This window comes from Equus asinus, chromosome 12 (assembly GCF_041296235.1).
Source record: "Equus asinus isolate D_3611 breed Donkey chromosome 12, EquAss-T2T_v2, whole genome shotgun sequence".
In the NCBI taxonomy this organism is placed as follows: Eukaryota; Metazoa; Chordata; class Mammalia; order Perissodactyla; family Equidae; genus Equus; species Equus asinus.
This window is the reverse complement of record NC_091801.1, coordinates 28925028-28943027: the sequence shown is the minus strand read 5'-3', so window position 1 is coordinate 28943027 and position 18000 is coordinate 28925028. Positions and strand designations below refer to the sequence as shown.

At 36.5% G+C, this 18000-nt stretch overlaps 1 protein-coding gene across 15 annotated transcripts in view; it reads left to right on the top strand.

Moving 5' to 3' along the window:
- The window catches only part of RP1 (RP1 axonemal microtubule associated), a 449795-nt gene that overhangs the window by 43005 nt on the left and 388790 nt on the right, over positions 1 to 18000 (top strand). For 4 of the 15 annotated variants that reach the window (XM_070481262.1, XM_070481257.1, XM_070481264.1 and 1 more), the window contains exon 2: positions 14310 to 14405. The exons of the other annotated variants lie outside the window; for them this stretch is intronic. The gene's annotated coding sequence lies outside the window, so the exon portion shown is untranslated. The remainder of the gene's footprint in view (positions 1 to 14309; positions 14406 to 18000) is intronic. 15 annotated transcript variants of the gene reach the window in all.

Here is an 18000-nt window from a genome sequence, read left to right as displayed (position 1 = left end):
CTTTATATTTAAAGTGAGTTTGCTATTGGCAGCATGTAGTTAGTGTTGCTTTCATATTCAACCTGAAAGCATCTGCCTTTTAATTAGTGATGTTTAGATCATTTACATTTATTGTGATTATTAATAAGATTAGGTATGAGTCTATTATCTAATTATTTGTATTCTATTTGTCTTATCCTTTTTTTCTGGCTTCTTTTGGTTAAATTGATTTGTTTTTATGATTCTATTTTATCTCCTTTTCTTATTAGCTATAACTCTTGGCTCTTTCTTTGCCAGATTATTGTATATTGTGTGCACAACATTGTACCATATTTGCAAGTAGTTTGTAGAAACAGTTTGAGGCTTAAATAATTTTTTTTCTCTTATAAACAATTTATTTTGCTTCCAAGTCCCCCAGGGGAACTAGCTCTTTGGGATCATTTAAAACCTATTTCAGACATTAAGATGATTTGAATATAAGTTTTTCAGGCCCTCTAGTTTACCCTTATCCAGAGCATAACCCTCTGAAGTTCAAACCCAGTGCATGGTGATGATATTGAAGGGATAATCACTAGGACCCAAGGAGGCCTGGACTCTATTGCTTTTCTGTGTATGCCACGGGCCTTTCAAAATTGCACCTCAGCACTTCAGCTTCTCAGTCTCTCTCTCTGGAACTGACAACTTTCTCCAGGGAAGAGAGGTGCCCCAATTCAAGATTCAAGTCTCTGGTCCTCCAAACTGGCTTGGTTTTGACTTGAAAATTGTCTACGATCTTAGCACTCTGTTGGCTTAAAGTAGAAATGCTATTTTTAGCAAAACTAGTCTATAATTATTAGAAATGGATACCCTAACTGTTCTCTTTCCATATGTAGGAGTTCATGTATTTGAGGAGAAAGGCCTTCAGGTTTCTGTGTCTGGGATAGAGCATCAGAATGAAATTTCCAGATGATACAGAGTGACGGAATTGCTTGCTTAAGACACAAATGGAGATAAAAGAGAAAGTTCTGTTATTGTTGATGACCAGAAGCTCTGGCAGCCCTGCCCTGCTGCCAGGGAGGAAGCAGGGGAAAGAAGGGCCACTCCCTGCCTGTTCCTGGCTGGAGCCAGGCCTCTTTTAGGCGTACATTCTCACATTCACGTAGCTGTTTGTGGGTATTTCTTTAAATGGGCTGATAGTTATAGAAGAGAATTTGAGTGAAAAAAATATTCTGAAAGCTGCTGCTTGCCAAATTTTATCAACAATGAGAGAACCTTGCAGAAAATTTCTAACATAAGTTCATTGTTCAAATCACCTGCCTTTCTGGTTCTGAATCCTCAAGTCATATGTAAGAGGTGATCCCTCCTGAACCCTGACTGAGGACAGGTAGATAGGGTAAGAGAGTGACTACATAGGTCTGCAGACCTTTGAGATTCATTCTGGTCCTCAGATTTTATGCTTCTGGGTACTAGGAACCGCAGTGGGAGCTGTGTCTGCTGGGATCTAACAGTGTTCTGCCATTGACTGGCCTTAAGATAGGAAGGAGAAAGCAGGTAATCTCATTTTAAGAACAAGAGTTTAGGAGACTTGGCTTTAATTCAAAATACCCGATGATCTTGTAAAAATCACAGATGCTAGAGACATACCCTCCACCCTGAGCTCCTGAATGAAACCAGGAATATACGTATGTGTGTAAGTGTGTGTGTGTATGTGTGTGTGCATATATTTATATTAGTGGCATGTAATAATTATTTATTATTATTATTGTTATTTTTCATAGTTCTAGGGGTGGACTGGGCCTAGTTAGGTAGTTACTGCTCTGGGTCTGTCATGTGGGGCAGTAGAAGGTGGCTGAGGCTGGAGTCATTAAGAAAGTTTCCTCCTTCCCATGTCTGGGCTATGGTTCAGAACACCTACAATTGGCCTCTCAATATGAGTGGCAAGGAACCTACATTTTTACCAAGCCCCCAGCATGATTCTTAGTAAGCAAGGCAGTGATTTATTATTATTTGGACAACATGAGTGTTTTGGTCCCTTAAAGTTATAAAATTCTAGAATTCAAGCCATCACTTTTCTTTTGAAATAAAAAAAAATCTTCTAAGTTAAGAGAAGAGAGGTATTTCTCCAAGCCAAATGTTATGTTAAGACAAAATTTCCAAATAAACAATTATCAGAAATTCTAACAAAAAGCTAATAGAATGCCGACAAATATAATTCGATTTCTAAATTGGACATGCCTTTATTGAGGTGTTTCCATGTACAAGATACTGTTCTAAGAGAGGGTATAGACTTGTATTTATTTTCATCTGCTAACAAAGGTCATACATTACCTAGGGTAGTAATAGATTTAAGCTGGTTCTGCATTTCTTTGAGACTCAAATTCCTCTTGCCGCCTGTGGGAACTGTGAGTCTGGGGCAGGAGAAGAAGCAGCAGCTTTTGTAGAGAGTGGAACTCCCTGTGGAAGCTACTTGCTGTGTTTGGCTCACGGACTGCCTTGTATATTGGGCCAAGACTGTAGATAGCTCTAAAATCATGAAGTCTCAGGGATGATTTACCTTCCAGCATTGTAGGGTAGGGTGCATAAGATCATTGCATTGGCAACTTTGTGTCACCAACCTAACAGGCCTCTGTTTCACTATGACATGATTCTAACTGCTTTTAGCATTTGGATCCAGTTGATATTATCACTGGAAAGACATTTTGTGCCTTTCTAGAAAACATCTTTAACCAGTCCTTAATTAATATATTACAAGGCAAAACTTTGTCCTTCATTGTGTCATCTGAACATTCAAAGCATTAAAAAGAAAATTTAGTTAAGAGAAGCATAGTAGTCAATCGTTACTTCTCATCTCATTATACCTTCTCAAGTTAATGGCAGATGTCACAACTTTTTTTTAAAACATAGACAGCCCCCAAATGGATTCTTACTGAAATGAGTTTTTCAAAAGAGAAACTAGAAGCTTTCTTATATTAAATGGAAATAGGACAACTTAGTAAAACCTAAGTAAGGCCAAGTGATGAATAACAATATTGTAGTATTTCACGTAAACAAACCACTCTGCTGTTTAATGTTTCTTATTTCCTAATTTAGAATTGTGACAATATCCAGGAATTCTCACTTTTTGGTATAGAATGAGAAATTTTTATGGGTTTTCATGATTCAGTTTAAAGCAAAAGGAAATGTATTTCAGACATTTTTCTTGAACATTCTCCTTCTGAGCAGGAAGTGGCCAGTATCAGCTGAAAACATGGGCATCACATGGGAGGAAAACCTGCCAGTGTGACAAAATTTTCCTCCCCTACTTGAGGAGTGTTCTTCTTATTTAGTGTATCTTACTTAGAAGTAAACCAAAGTTCAGTGACGCTTCAATATTAGGGAGAAAGCAGGTCAAACTACAGCTGAAAATGATTAGGGAGTAAATTGTAAGCAAAGAGCGAGCTAAGGCCTTCTTACTGAGATAAGAGCTTCAGGAATTGCATTCCTTTGCAGAAATGATAGACAGTCCCATCTTGAGAAGCAAAGTTTAGATAACAGTCAAGCTCTGTTGCTCACTTGTCGGTTGCTTTTAGGTAAATTTCATCTGAATTTTTTCATCTTTATTTTATTTTTTTTTAAAGATTGGCACCTGAGCTAACATTTGTTGCCAATCTTTCTTTTTCTTCTTCTTCTCCCCAAAGGCCGCCCCCCCCCCCCCCACAAACCCGGTACATAGTTGTATATTCTAGTTGGGAGTGCCTCTGGTTGTGCTTTCCATCTTTATAATGGAGATAATAACATTGAAATTTCTGTAACACTAAAATGAGATAATTTATTGCAAATTATCTTAAATTCTCAAAAAATACTGTACATGTCTAAGACAGTGGTACTAAAACCATCCTAATAAAAGTACATTTCTATTTTATTTGGTGACAATATCCATATCTGCAAATAGTTACATATAAATTCAGGTCTCTGAAGGCAATACAATATCTGAGGAGCCCCCTTTAAGTGTTTTAATTGCACTTCCTTGCATTCTTAATTCTGTGATTTTTCCTAAATTCCTTTTTCTTTTATTGTTAAGAGTACAAATATTCACTAAATATAATTATTGATTACTTACTAAGTGCAAGGCACTGTAGAGTTCTTATGGGGCACACAAAAATGATAAAACGCTGTTCCCATCCTCCCAGAACTTAGGCTGTTAACATTATCTTTGAAATTTACATTTTGGTATCATTAGACTGATTTGTGGCCTTTCTAGTGTGCTTCCTGAAATCAGTCCTTGTGCAATGAACAAAATTGATCGCCACTTGAGTGGCAGCAGAGATTTTCAGTGTAACAGCTTTCATCAGATAACATAATGTGTTTCTTAGAAAGGAAGTTCAAAAAGACCAATTCTGTTAGATTGCTGACCTTGACCTCCTGTGGCCAAAAATCCTGTTTCCCTGTGTTTTTAAAGGAAACACGTTTGAGAAAAGCTCCCAATCCCAGATTCAGTGGTTTTCCTTAAAGCCTGTTTGGAGAGACAACAATGGAATTCTGGGAGAGATCTGACATAAGCGGATTCATCTGATCCCTCTCAGGAGAGAGAAGTGTTTGTTTACTCTGCTCAGAGTGCTATATTTCTATGCATGTGCTATTATTAGAGTCCTTTGAAGTAGAAAAGTCATATGTCATAGACCTCCTTGTGATTAAAAACTTTAAGGCTGTTTATCTTATGTGTACATAGAATACATAGAAAAGGAGAAACACCTGTTTGTTGAAAATGGACTCTGAGGAATTAGGGAGCAGAAGTTTCTAAGTTTTGATTCTCTATACAGTGTCAAATTTGTTTATCTTACATCATAGGCTGCTTTTCAAGTGTTTTCAGATAGATAGTTTTAAAGAGGAAAATATGATTGCATCTGGAGCCCAAGAAATTTATAGAAAGTTGTGTGGTGTCTAGAAACCATATTGGACTAGAAGTTTACTGGGAATGCACCTGCCTGAACCATATACATTGTAAACATCAAAGGAGATAAGCCATATGAAATTGCTTTCAGAACATAGCCATTGAAAAATGAAAACGTTTTTTATTTCTTTGTCTCAACTATCACTTATTTGTTTTTAAAAGTTTTTTAAAAATTAAAAACAGAAAAGTACAAAATACATTTTTAAATGAAATACAAGTTAATTGTTTTACCCCACAGCAATATATCCTAGACTTTTTTTACACATAAATTTATGTTTCATCTTTAAGTGTCTACATAGTATTTCCTTGTGTGAATGTAAAATACATGTCCTGTACTGATAATATTTATATAATTGCATTGGAGTATTAAAAAGTAAAAGCCACAATGAGCGTTCATGTTACATATACTTTTATCCATTCTCAAACATTTCTTATTGAAGGCAAACTGTGAGAAAAGAGAAAAAGACTCACACAACATGATATGCTATTGAAGATATGAGCTAACTACATTTGTAGTTATTATGGAATAAAATTTTATATCAGACAATGAGAGAATCGACTGTAAGGGAAAGTCACTTAAAAATTGTAAAAGACAATCAATCTTGACTTCTGTCTTCAGGATGATGGAGTAGACATTTTTGCTATTTGTCTTGCTAACTAAAAGCACCAGATATTTTACATAAAATAAATAGTAGAAGACTCTGAAAGATGGAGAACAGGAGGTAGACTAGCTAGGGACCTTGAGACCTAGGTTTTGTTTTGTCTCATGTATCCCAGATGGGACATTAGAGAAACTAGCAACCTGGAAATGCCGATGGAACAGGCTAAAAAAGCCCCAAGAAAAATCTGCAATCTCTATCCAAAGGATCAAGAAAAGGGCACCTAGCAAGAAAAATTTTAGATAATATTCAGCCAAACACACACAAAAAACTGCAATCCAATTTCCCCACTATTGCCCTGCCAGCAAAGACCTAGACTTCTATCATTGCCATAATATAACAAGGTACTCCCACCCCAGTGATGTGGTTTCAGTGAGGCCTGAGTGGGGAGTTGGGACTTGCACCATCCCCTGTCCCCCTACTCTTCAATGTACGTGGAGACATCACGGAATGACTGGACTTCCACCTCCCTCTCCTGCTAGGGTAGTGTCAGAGGAAGCCAAGTGAACGCCAAGGCTTTCACTCCTGCTAAGTAGTAATGAGGCCACTCTCCACAGTGTGAATGTACACCACACAGGGAGCAGTGATGAAGAGCCCTTTCCCCTGGATGTCCACAGAGGCCAAGTGGAAAAGCTGGTATTAATGAGCGGCACCTTCTTTCCTCCACCAGAATGGTGTCAGAGGAGACCTGCTAAAACGTAAGATTTAAATAAGATCCAGACTATAATATAATACCCAAAATATTCAAAGTTCAACTGAATATTACTTATCACAGCAAGAACCAGGAAAATCTCAGCTAGAATTAAAAAAAGAAGTCAATAGTAGTCAAAACTGACATGATATAGATATTAGAATTATCTAAGAAAACTTTTAAAGCAGCCATCATAAATATGTTTCAATGAGCAATTAAAACACATTTGAAACAAATAAAAAAAAGAAAGTCTCAGCAAAGAAATAAAAAATCTCAGAAAAGAAATAGATGATATATAGAAGAACCAACTGGAGATTTTCAAACTGAGGAATATAATAATCTCCCACCTCAAAATCCCCAAAAAACCCAAACTTAATGGGTGGGCTCAACAGCAGAATGGGGAATATAGATGAAGGAGTATATGAATTTGAAGACAGAATAATAGAAATTATTTAATCTGAATAACAAAGAGAAATTTTACAAAAAAAATGAACAGGGCCTCGGTGATATGTGGGACTACAATAAAGATATAACATGTGAATCACCAAAGTCCCAAGGGAGAGGAGAAAACCAAGGGAAGTTGAAAAATGTTCAAAGAAATAATTGCTGAAAAGTCCCCAAATTTGGCAAGAGACGTAAACCTACACATTACAGCAGCTGAGAAATGTACAAATAGGATAAACTAAAATATTTCTGTGCCAAGACACATCATAGACAACCTTCTGAAAACTAAAGACAAGGAAAAAACTTGAAAGCAAGCAGAGAGAAATGCTGCATTACCTAGAGGGGAAAAGTAATCCAAATGACAGTGGATTTCTCATCAGCAACAACAGGGATCAAAAGAAAGTGCCACAACATTTTCAAGAGCTGAAAGAAAAGAATTACTAACCCAGAGTTCTGTATCCAGTGAAAATATCCTTCAAGAATGAAGGGGAGGACACAGGGCAAACCACTGCACCCAAGATTGGAGAGACAGACAGACAGACACAGGATGTCATGGCTGCCTGGAGCAGAGACTTCACTGCTGGGTAGGAAAACCTGAAATGTAATGGGCAAATTGCTAGAGGCTCAGTGTGGAAAAATCTGAGAGTTAAAAACTCCAGGGAGACCCACAGTTTTGTGAGATTTCCTCCAGGAGCTTGACCAGATTCCTACAGTATCAAAGAAAAAATCCTTTGTGTTTCTGGCAGGGGAAGGGGGAAAAGAATCATCTTGAAATACACCAGAGCACTCTGTTCTTCTGAACAAGGCCTACTCTCAGGGAAAACTAGTTAGCTACAGCCTAACCTGCTGGGGTACTATCAGATGCTAACTGCCCAGGAGAAAGGGTATACCCAACACCAGTCTACGCTAGCCTTCCTGCCCCACCTAAGGGGGAAGAAAAACAAATGAGAGACTCTTGTGAAGTTCACAGTCCAGAGCCACAGGTTCACTAAAAGACTAAAACCTAATCATAAAACTATAGAACGCTTCTCCTCCCATACCTCACCACCACATTACTAAAGGTCTACTTACAGCAGTTACTTTTACCCAGTATATCATATCCAGCTATGCAGAAAAAATTACAAGACATACTAAAAGGCAAAAAACATAATTTGAAGAGACAGAGCAAGCATCAGAAACAGACATAGCAGGGATGTTGGAATTATCAGACTGAAAAGTTAAAACAGCTATGATTAATATGCTAATGAATCCATTGAATAAAGTAGACAAATGCAAAAACAGGTGTACAATGTAAGCAAAGAGAAGAAAACCCTAAAAAAGAACCAAAAAGAAATGCTAGAGATAAAAAACACTGTAATTGAGGGGCTGGCCCCGTGGCCGAGTGGTTAAGTTTGCGCGCTCCGCTGCAGGCGGCCCAGTGTTTCGTTAGTTCGAATCCTGGGCGTGGACATGGCACTGCTCATCAGACCATGCTGAGGCAGCGTCCCACATGCCACAACTAGAAGGACCCACAACTAAGAATCTACAACTATGTACCGGGGGGCTTTGGGGAGAAAAAGGAAAAAATAAAATCTTTAAAAAAAAAACAACAACACTGTAATTGAAATGAAGAATGACTTTGATGGGCTTATTAGCAGATTGGATAAGGCTGAGGGCAGAATCTCTGAGCTAGAGCATCTATCAATAGAATCCTTGAAAACCAAAAAGGAAAGAAGACAAAGATTGAAGAAAACAGAACAGAATATCCAAGGACTGTGGGAAAACTACAAAAGGTGTAACATATATGTAATGGTAGTACCAAAAGGAGAAGAAAGACAGAAAGAAACAGAAGAAATATGTGAAACAATAATGGCTAAGAATTTCCCCCAAATTAATGTCAGACACTGAACCACAGATCCAGGAAGATCAGAAAACACCAAGCAGGAGAAATATCAAAACAAAACAAAAAACACACAAAAACTATTATCAGGCATGTCATTTTTAAACTACAGAAAATCAAAGATCAGGGAAAGAATTCAGAGGGGCTGGCCTCATGGCGCAGTGGTTACGTTCACATGTTCCACTTCAGCAGCCTGGGGTTCGCTGGTTTGGATCCCGAGTGTGGACCTACACACCGCTTAGCACGCCATGCTGTGGCAGGCATCTCACATATAAAGTGGAGGAAGATGGGTATGAATGTTAGCTCAGGGCAAATCTTCCTCAAAAAAACAAAAAAAAGAAAAAAGAAAAGAATCCAGAGAGGACAAAACCCCTCATCTATAGAGGAACAAAGATAAGAATTATATCAAACTTCTCCTCAGAAACCATGCAAGCAAGAAGAGAATGAAGACAAATTTAAAGTATTGAGAGATAAAAAAAAAAAAACCCTGCCACCCTAGAATTCTGTACCTTGTGAAATTATCCTTCAGAAATGAAGGAGAAATAAAGACTTTTTCAAATAATATATAGGTCATAAACTTGGACCTACCTAAAGAACAGAAGAGAATTGAAGAAGCAATATGTGAAGGGAAAATAAAAAATTATATTTTTCTTATTCTTTTTTGTTCCTTTATTTTAGGAAGATTAGCCCTAAGCTAACATCTGCTGCCAATCCTCCTCTTTTTGCTGAGGAAGACATCTGTGCCCGTCTTCCTCTACTTTATATGTGGGATACCTACCACAGCATGGCTTGCCAAGTGGTGCCATGTCAGCACCCGGGATCCGAGCCTGCGAACCCCGGGCCACTAAGCAGAACTTGTGAACTTAACCGCTGTGTCACTGGGTGGACCCCTCTTATTCTTCATTTATCTAAGAGATGACAGTATGTTCAAAATAGTAACACCAACAATGTATTTAATTATGTAAGGTTATGTATATATCTTATATATATCCTTATATATAAGTGAAATGAATGACAGCAATGATACAAGGAGTGGAAGGGAGGAAATAAGATTATTTTGTTATTATAAGGTACTCACACTACCTGTGAAGTGGTATAGTATTATGTGAAAGTGGACTTGGATTAGCTGTAAATGTGTAATGCAAACTCTAGGGTAATCACTGATAAGAGTATAAGAAGAAGTATAACCATTATACTAAGAAAGCAAAGAAAATAGAATCATGTAAAATTCTTAATTAAAACCACAAAAGACAGAAAAAGAATGCAAGACAAAAATAGGAACAAAGAACAAGGCAACAAACAGAAAACTAACAAATATGGTAAATATTAATTCAGCTACGTTAACAAACACTTTGAACGTCAATGGTCTAAGTGCACCAATTGAAAGACAAAGATTATCAGAGTAGATCAACTTTATGTAGTCTACAACTATATGTTGTCTACAAGAAACTCACTTTAAATATAAAAACGTATATAGATTAAAAGTAAGTGGATAGAGAAAAATATATAATGCTAACACGAATCAAAAGAAAGCAGGAGTAGCTATATTAATTTCAGTCAGAGCAGACTTCAAAGCAAAGAGTTATCAGGTTATAAAGAAGGGCATTTATAGTAATAGAGTGGTCAATTCTCTAAGAAGACATAACAATCCTCAACATGTATGCGTTAACAGAGTGTCAAACTATGTGAGACAAAAACAAATAGAATTGTGAAGAGAAATAGATGAATACACTACCATTGCTGAAGACTTCAACACCCCTCTATCAGAAACAGATCCAGCAGGCAGAAAGTTAGTAAGGACATAGTTGAATTCAACACCATCAATCAATTGAATATAATTGACATCTATAGAGTACGTCATCCAACAATAGCCAAATACACATTCCTCCCAAACTCACATGGAACATTCACCAAGATATACCACATTCTGGGTCATAAAATGCACTTAACAAATTTCAAAGAATAGAAATCATTCAATGTCTGCCCTCAGATCACAATGGAATTAAACTAGAAATCAATAACAGAAAGATAAACTGGAAAGTCCCCAAATAAGTGGAGATCAAAAAACACACTTCAAAATAACATGTAGGTCAAAGAAGAAATCTCAATAGAAATTTAAAAACATTTTGAACTAAATTAAAATAAAAACACAAGATATCAAAATTTGTGAGACGGAGCAAAAGCAGTGCTTAGAGGGAAATTTTTAGCACTGAATGCACCTGTTTGAAAAGAAGAAAGGTCCAAATCAATCATCTAAGCTTCCACCTAGGAAACTAGAAAAGGAGAGCAAATTAAATCCAAAGTAAGCAGAAGATAAGAAATAATAAGGCTAGAGGAGAAGTCAAGGAAATTGAAAACAAGAAATCAATAGAGATAATTTAATGAAACCAAAAACTGGCTATTTGAAAAGATCAATAAAATTGATAAGCCTTTAGACAGGTTCATTAAGGGAAAAAAAGAGAGGACACAAATTACTAATATCAGAAATGAAAGAGGGAACATCATTACAGATCCCATGGAAATTAAACTATAATAAAGGAATACTATGAACAACTCTATGCCCACAAATTTGATAATCTAGATGAAATGGACAAAATCCTTTCAAGACAAAATCTGCTGAAACTCACACAAGAAGAAATACACAATATGAATAGGCCTATATCTATTAAATAAATTTAATCAATAGGTAATAACATTTCAAAACAGAAAACACAAGGCCCAGATAAGTTTGCTGGTGAATTTCATACCAAACCTTTAAGAAAGAAATTATACCAATTCTATACAATCTCTTTCATAGGATAGAAGCAGAGGGAATATTTCCTAACTCATTCTATGGGGCCAGTATTACCCTGTTACCAAAGCCAGATAAAGACATCACAAGAATAGAAAACAACAGACCAATATTTCTGATGAACATAGATGCAAAAATTCTCAACAAAATATTAGTAAATAAAATCCAACAATCTATAAAAAGATTTATACACTACAACCACGTGGAATTTATTCCCAGTATGCAAGTCTGGTTTAACATTCAAAAATCAATTAATGTAATCTGTCACATCAATAGGCTAAAAGTGAAAAATCACAAGATCATATCAATAGGTGCAAAAAGAGCATTTGACAAAATCCAACATTCATTCATGTTAAAAACTTGGTAAACTAGGAATAGAGGGGAATTTCCTCAACTTGATTAAGAATATCTACAAAAAAACCAAAGTTAATATACTTAATGGTGAAGAACTTGAAGCTTTCCCACTAAGATCAGGTACAAGGAAAGGAAGTCTCCTTTTGCCACTTTTTTTAAGCATCATACCAGAAATCTTTGCTAATGCAATAAGGCAAGAAAAGGAAAGAAAACATATACAGATTGGAAGGAAGAAGTAAAATTGTCTTTGTTTGCAGTTGACATGATCATCTATGTAGAAAAATCTGAAAGAATTTGCAAAAACGAACAAACAAACTCCTGGAACTAATAAGTGATTAAAGCAAGGTTGCAGAATATAAGATTAATATACAAAAGTCAATTTCTTTCCTACATATCAGCAATGAACAAGTGGAATTTGAAATTAAAAACACAATACCATTTACATTAGCACCCCAAAAACTAAAGTATAAATCTAAAAAATATGTGCAAGATCTACATGAGGAAAACTATAAAATGCTAATGAAAAAATCCAAGAAGAACTAGATAAATGGAGAGATATTCCTCACGCATGGATAGGAAGACTCAATATTGTCAAGATGTCAGTTTTTCCAAACTAGATCCACAGATTTAATGTAGTCCCAATCAAAATCCCAGCAAGTTATTCTGTGAACATCAACAAACTGATTCTAAAATTTACATGGAGAGGCAAAAGACCCAGAATAGCCAACACAGCATAGAAGAAGAATAAAGTTAGAAGATTGACAGTACTTGATTTCAAGACTTGCTACAAAGTATAGTAATCAAGAGTGTGATATTGGTGAAAGAATAGACAACTAGATAAATGGAACAGAATAGAGAGCCCAGAAATAGACCCCCATAAATATAGTCAACTGATCTTTGACAAATGAGCAAGGACAATACAATGGAGCAAAGATAGTCCTTTAAACAAAAGGTGCTGGAACAAGTGGGCATTCATACAATAAAAATAAAATAAATAAATAAATTAGAAAGAATTTAGACATACACTTTTCACCCTTCACAAAAATTAACTCAAAGTGGATCACTGACCTAAACATAAAACACAAAACTATAAAACTCCAAGAAGGTGACACAGGAGAAAACCTGGATGACTTTCAGTAAGGTCATGACTTTTTAGATACAACGCTAAAGGCATGATCCATGAAAAAAAGAATTGATAAACTGGTCTTCATTAAAATTAAAAACTTCTGCTCTGCAAAAGACAAAATCAAGAGAATTAGAAGACAAGCCTAGGAGAAAATATTTGCAAAAGACACATTTGATAAAGCACTGTTATCCTAAATATACAGAGAACACAAACTCAACAGTAAGAAAATAAACACTCCAATTAAAAACTAGGCCAAAGACCTTAACTTCACCAAGGAAGATATACAGATGGAAAATAAGCATAGATAAAGATTCTCCGTATGATATATCTCCAGGGAAATGCAAACTAAAACAACAAGATACCACTACACATCTATTAAAATGGCCTAAATATGGAACACTGACAACATCAAATGCTGTGAAGGATGTGGAGAAACAAGGACTCTTGTTTATTTGCAGGTGGGAATGCAAAATGGTCCATCCACTGTAGAAGACAGTTTCTTACAAAACTAGACATACTCTTACCACACAATCAACAATTGAGCTCCTCGATATTTACCCAAAGGAGGTGAAAAGATGTGTCCACACAAAAACCTGCACGTGGGTGTTTATAGGAGCTTTATTCATAATTGCCAAAACTTGGAAGCAAGCAAGATGTCCCTTAATAAATGACTAGATAAATAAACTGTGGTACATACAGACAATGGAATATTATTCAGCACTAAAAAAAATTGAGCCATTAAGCTATGAAAAGACATGGAGGAACCTTAAATGCATATTACTAAGTGAAAGAAACTAATGTAAAAAGGCTACAAACTATATGATTCCAACTATATGACACTCTGGAAAAGGCAATTATATGGACAGTGAAAAAGATCCGCGGTTGCCAGGGTTTTAGTAGGGCAGAGCGGGTTGTGGGGATAGGTGAACAGGCAGGACACAGAATATTCTTAGGGCAGTGAAATACTCTGTAGATGCCACAGCGATGGATACATGCCATTGCACATTTGTCGAAACCCATAGAATGTGCAACACCAAGAGTGACTCCTAATGTAAACTATGGACTTTGGGCGATTATGAGAAGTCAATGTAGGTTCATCTCTTGTAACAAATGTACCACTCTGGGGGCAGTTGTTGATAACAGAGGAGGCTATGCATGTGTGCCAGCAGGGTGCACATGGGAAATCGCTGTACCTCCCTTTCAACTTTGCTGTGAACATAAAATTGCTCTAAAAAATTAAAGTCTTAAGAAAAACACCTGAGTTACCTTTTAAAACTCCAAGGATTTCAAATAAATATTCAGATTTTCAGTTTCGCTTCCTAAACTGGAAAAGTCTGATAGTGTGGGGCCAGCCTCGGTCATAGCTACATCAGCTTAGCTGAGTAGTAAGTGCCCCCCTTAGAAAGATCTGCTCTTTTCTGTTCAGGCAGTCCTCTATTGGCTTTACTCAGTTCCATTTCCTTCTTGGTTCCTATAGGATTAAGAGGGAGAACCATCCCCTAAGGATTCTTGAACATGTTACCCCAACAAGAACTTGGTCAGAAGGAGCACAGAAGGAACTGTGTTGTCAGAAGTAAGTAAAAGGGAGAGACTGGGTGGAAGCAACTGAAGCGTCCATCAACAGATGAATAAATAAACAAAATGTTGTAGAAACATACAATGGAATATTATTCAGCCTTTAAAAGGAGGGAAATTCTGACACAACCTGGATAAACTTTGAGAGCATTATGTTAAGTGAAATAAACCAGTTACAAAAAAACCAAATGCCAAATAATTCTGCTTATATGAGGTACCTAGAGTAGTCAAAATCATGAGACAGAAAGTAGAATGGTGGCCAGGGGCGGGGAATGAGGGCAATGGGAAGTTAGTGCTTAATGGCTATGGAGTTTCCAAGAAGCGTTGTTTGTTTTTCAGTCTGTTCAGCTTTTTACTTGTTGTTTGCACAGAGTGGCGACTTCCAAGCTCCTTATGTGCAGAACCAGAAACTGGAAATTGGAACCTCCAAGCTCAGGTTTTGAAAGCACTGACCAAATAAAATGAGTTTGCAAGCCTCATTTGGCCCTCAGGCCTTCAATTTGCTCCACAGATAGATGTCCAGTCTTGCTCTCACAGGCTCAGTTACAGGGATACTTCTGAAACCTAGGCCTGATGTGGGGGTGGACGGATCTGCCCAGTTCCCTCCTGGTTGGAGTTCAGAAGTTGAGCCCAGTGCCCGCTCCTGTGTTCCCCATTGCCATGCTCTGACTGTGGGAATGAAGCCCAGGGTGGTTGAAACATGGACTTGGGGTTATCCCTCAGCTCTGGCGTCACTATCTAGGGTCCTGAGGGGGCACTGTGGAAAATGGAATGAGTGTGGACTTTGGAGTCACATAGAAGAAGAATCTTCTGAAGGTGATGTTCTTAAAATTATGTGTGAAAATGCTTAGCTCAAAGCCAGGTACCTGGGGAGTGCCACTTATAAAGGGACTGTGGTAGTCATCTTTCAGGCTGGGATGGAGATTATATGAGGTCCTATGACAGAGAGCCTCACACACCAGGCATGCGACATAATGCACAAGATCAAGGAAAAGATCCGTTGTTTAATTTTCCCTTTATTATTACTTACCTACCCAAAGTTCTACAGGTGGGTAAGCCTATCCCTAAATAGATGCTGGCACATGAGAGCCTGAATGAATACATTGTATGAATTAGATACATCACTGAATAGAAAACGAATGTAATAATAAATAGTTGACAGTTATTTTTTGTTAACAATTTATGTTCTTAGAAAGGAGGGATGACTTCAATGAATTCATACATATTTATTGAATGCTTACTATATCCTCACAACTATAATGATGTGAGGAATAATAAGATGCTAATACACAGTTGAAAGTTTAGGTGGGGAGAAAAAAGTGATACATATAAAATACTGATAAACAACTAAGGAAATATATAGTGAATCTTCCTATCATATGATATTTTATGGATTTTGTATGCTTTTTGTATATTATGAGTATTTTAGAAATTGTAACAATTGACAACAACCTTTTTTCTGACATAAAAGCAGAATCATTCTTCCAAATCGTATGTTGGGTTACGATAGGACTGTTCAGAAGTGGCACTTTCGATATGATCAGCATTATTATCTATATTTGAGAGAAGAAAATTTCATTATTCTTGAGCTCTTAGGTTACATACAACATGAAATCTAATAAAATATTTAAACTTTTCACTCAGAATTAGGTGTGTACCTTATCCTTATGGTGAGTATCTTTTTTAGTTGCCGGTCTAGTGGTTAAGATTTGGCACTCTCACTGCTGTGGCCTGGGTTCATTTCTAGTCAGGGAACCACACAGTATGTCGGTTGTCATACTGTCGTGGCTGCATGTTGCTGTGACACTGAAAGCTATGCTACCAGTGTTTCAAATATGAGAAGCGTCACCCACGGTGGACAGGTTTCAGCAGAGCTTCCAGACTAGACAGACTAGGAAGAAGGACCTGGCCACCCACTTACGAATAAATTGGGCATGAAAACCTATGAATAGCAGTGGAGCATTGTCTGATACAGCGCTGGAAGGAGAGAGGATGGTGCAAAACAGTGGGCAGGTTCTGCTCTACTGTGCACGGGGTCTGTAGGAGTTGGAATTGACTAGATCATTAAAGTCTTTTTTAATGGACACAGAATATTTCATAATGTTGCTATCCCATTAATTTATTAAATCATTCCTCAATTCCTGACTTAGAGTCGTTTCTAGTTGCTCAGAGTTAAATTTTTATACTATTCCAGTTAAAACGTGGCTATTTAAATACTGTAAAACTAGGTACAGTTTATGAAAGAAACATAAATGGCTCATCATTAGAAAATGTATCAACCTTATTATATTAAAAAACTTAAAGAGAAAAATTATATCAACAGAAGGCAAGGAAAGCAAATTATTACATTTTCGAAGCAATTCTAACTCCTTTTTTAAAGAAAAGCTTAAAGTAAAATAGAATCAAAGAAAATTACCTTAGAAAGAAAGAAACAGTTATTAGTTGCAGATGACATGACAATATTCCTAAAATTCAGTAAATTCAATGAAATTGTTAAACTATCAAGAGAATAAGGTGGCTATGTGTAAGAAAAAACACAAAAATAAGTATTACTTTCCTTTTTATTAGCATTGAACCGTTAGAAAGTGAAATGAGAAAAATTGTATTTAAGATGTGTCAAAATTAGTCTCTAAAACATCTAAGAATTACTTAAGAGAATTATATATTTTTATTAAAAATATAAAATAAGACTAAAATAAATGGACATGTCATACTTCCTCATGGAAAGACTAAATCACACATAGATGCTGCTGCTTCTCAGATTAATGTACAACTTTAAGGCAAATCAGGTTAGTATCCCAAGGTATTGTTTTGGGAAATAAGTTGATTCTAAAATTTATTTGGAAGAAAAAAGTAAGAATTTGAAAAAGAATAATTATGAAGGAGAATTTGCTCTTTAAGATACTAAAATATATAGTTATTTAAATCAAAATAGTTGGGTTATGGTACAAAAATAGATAAACAGTTCAGTGGTACATTATGGACAATGCAGAAACAGACATATGTGTATATGTGGGTTTAATATTATGATGATAAAGGTATGATGAAGAAAACAAAGTTACTCACATATTGCACACTGTTATAAAAATTGTAGATGAATTGAGCACCTAAATGTAGGGAAAAAAACTATACTGTATTGTTATTTAGGGTAACTATGTTTAATAGAAAAATATCGTAGGATCACAGTGGCTTAACATAGGAAAGCATCTTGATTATGCAAAGTCTGAAGTGAGTATGGAGACTCTCCAGGGTGGCTCTTTCCAGGTGGTGATTCAGGTATTGAGGCTGCTTCCACCTTGTTCCTACGCAATTTGGAATATTTGGTTTTGTGGTGTGCTACTGAAGGGGAAGAGAGAGCTGGAGGGTCACACAGGAGCATTCGTGGTCACGGGTAGAAATGACATAGATTGTATGTGTCACTTCTGTCCACATCCTATTGGCTAGAACTCATCATATACTTATAACCTATTTCCGAAAGAGGCTGGAAAATGTGGTAGAGAACATGGAAATTCAGTCAGCATTAAATCTCTCCTTCAGTAGGTATTATGGTCAAATACAGATAGACAGTTTTATAAAATCAAGGTTGGAGAGGA